Raw genomic sequence first — 2,553 nt, 5'->3', positions numbered from 1 at the left:
CACCTCACACCCATTAGAATGGCTACTGTTATAAAAACTCAAAACAGAAAATAAGTGTTGGCAAGGATATAGAGACCTTGGAACTCTCATGCACCATTGGTAGGAATAGAAAATGGTGCAGAGCAGTATGGTGGTTCCTCAAAATATTAAGAATAGAATTACCATGTGATCCAGCAATTTTACATCTGAGTATATATATCCTGAAGAATTAAAAGCAAGGCCTCAAAGGGATATTTGTACACCCATGTTCACAGCAGCATTATTCACAATAGCTGAAAGGTGGAAGCAACCCAAATGTCCATCAACAGATAAATGGACAAGCAAAATTTGGTGTGTACACACACACACACACACACACATTGGAATATTATTGAGCCTTAAAAAGGGAGGAAATTCTGGGGCACCTGGGTGGCTCCGTCGGTTAAGTGTCCAACTTTGGCTCAGGTCATGATCTCATGGTTTGTGAGTTTGAGCCCTGCATTGTGCCCTGTGCTGATGATGGCTTGGAGCCTGGAGCCTGCTTTAGATTGTGTCTCCCTCTCTCTCTGCTCCTCTCTCTCTCTCTTTATTTCAAAAATAAATATTAAAAATTTTTTTAAAAGGGAGGACATTCTGACACATTCTACTACATGAATGAAACTGGAGGACATTATGCTAGGTAAAATAAATCAGTCACAAAAATACAAATATTGTATGATTCTTCTTATATGAGGTACCTAGAATAGTCAAATTCATAGAGATAGAAAGTAGAATGGTTGTCGTCAGGGACTGGGGGAGGAAGAAGGGGCAGTACTGGCTAAAGAGTTCCAGTTTATAAGGTAAAAAGAGTTCTCAAGATTGGTTTCACAATAATGTGAATGTACTTAATGTCATTGATTTGTCTACTTAAAAATGGTTAAGGTGACTCTTCCAGGGATGGTGTCCATAGCCATTCAGAATGGTCCAGCATTAGACATACCATCATAGTCTGTCCTACAATACAGCCTCTAACAAAATAGACCGTCACGAACCCCTGGTAATAGAATCATTTACCTTTATGCCATGAAGGGTGGGAAAGCACCCAAATCCACAGGTGGTGTGTGGAGTTCATGACTTAGAGGAGTTCATGCTGTGATACCTACAGTTTGTATGAGTTTGTCTAAAGCAAACCACAAGTCAGCAGGGCCTAGGGTGGTTCCATGTGTGCTAAGTGTGTTTGTGACAGGATTAAATGTGCTTTCCGGGGCGCCTGGGTGGCTCAGTTAGTTAAGCGTTCGACTTCAGCTCAGGTCATGATCTCACGGTTCGTGGGTTTGAGCCCCGTGTAGGGCTCTGTGCTGACAGCTCAGAGCCTGGAGCCTGTTTCAGATTCTGTATCTCCTTCTCTCACTGACCTGCCCCTGCTCACGTTGTCTCTCTCTCTCTCTCTCTCTCTCAGAAATAAATAAAACATAAAAAAAATTTTAATGTGTTTCCTTATTGAGAAATAGAAAATCATTGTGAAAGTGTCGAAAGCTTAAGCACAGAGTTAGAAAACTAAATTTAAAAATGAAGCTTTTTGAGTTAGATAAAAATCAAAAGTCTTGTTCTGTTAAAAAAAAATTGGCTGAGCTGAAAACTATAAAACATTGAGAAAGACATTGAAAAAGGCAAACAAATGGAAAGATATTCTATACTTGTGGAATGGAAGAACCAATACTGTTAAAACATCCATACTTCCCCAAAACAATCTACAGATTTAATGCAATCCTTATCAAATAATCAAGAACGTTTTTCACAAAATTAGCACAAATAATCCTAAAATTTGTATAGCACCATAAAAGACCCCCAAAAGTCAAAGCAATCTTGAAAAAGAAGACCAATGTGGAAGGTATCACAATCACAGATTCTAAGATATACCAAAGGGTGTTGTAATCAAAACAGTATGGTACTGGCACAAAATAGACATGTAGATCAAAAGAACAGAATAGGGAGTCCAGAAATAAACCCATGAATTTATGGTCAATTCATTCATGACACAAAGGCAAGAATGTACAATGGGAAAAAGAATCTCTTCAACAAATGGTGTTGGGAAAACTGGACCCCTTGCTTACACCAAACACAAAAATGAACTAAAATAGATTAAAGACTTAAAAATGAGACCTGAGGGGTGCCTGGGTGGCTTAGTTGGTTAAGCGTCCGACTTTCGCTTAGGTCATGATCTCGCGGTTCGTGGGTTCGAGCCCTGCGTCGGGCTCTGTGCTGACTGCCACCTCAGAGCCTGGAGCCTATTTCAGAGTCTGTATCTCCCTCTCTCTCTGACCCTCCCCTGCTCACGCTGTCTCTCTCTCTCTCCTAGAAATAAATAAAAATATTTAAAAAAAAATGAGACCTGAAATCATAAAATTCCTAGAAGAAAACATAGGCAGTAAGTTCTTTGACATTAGCAATAGAAACTTTTTTTAATGTTTATTTATTTATTTTGAGAGATAAAGTGAGAGTGAGGGAGCATGAGTGGGGGAGGGGCAGAGAGAGGTAAGAAAATTCGAAGCAGGTTCCATACTGTCAGTGCAGAGCCCAATGTGGGGCTCAATT

At 39.8% G+C, this 2,553-nt stretch overlaps 1 pseudogene; it reads left to right on the top strand.

The window, feature by feature from the left end:
• The first annotated feature begins 937 nt into the window (after positions 1–937).
• Positions 938–1,511, top strand: LOC120246591 (annotated as a pseudogene).
• Positions 1,512–2,553: the final 1,042 nt, after the last annotated feature.

The sequence above is a fragment of the Hyaena hyaena genome, unplaced genomic scaffold (genome assembly GCF_003009895.1).
Source record: "Hyaena hyaena isolate Hyena2069 unplaced genomic scaffold, ASM300989v1 scaffold_10, whole genome shotgun sequence".
NCBI classification, from domain to species: Eukaryota; Metazoa; Chordata; class Mammalia; order Carnivora; family Hyaenidae; genus Hyaena; species Hyaena hyaena.
Note: the sequence above shows the minus strand (reverse complement) of the source record. Positions and strands in the feature narration are given on the sequence as shown.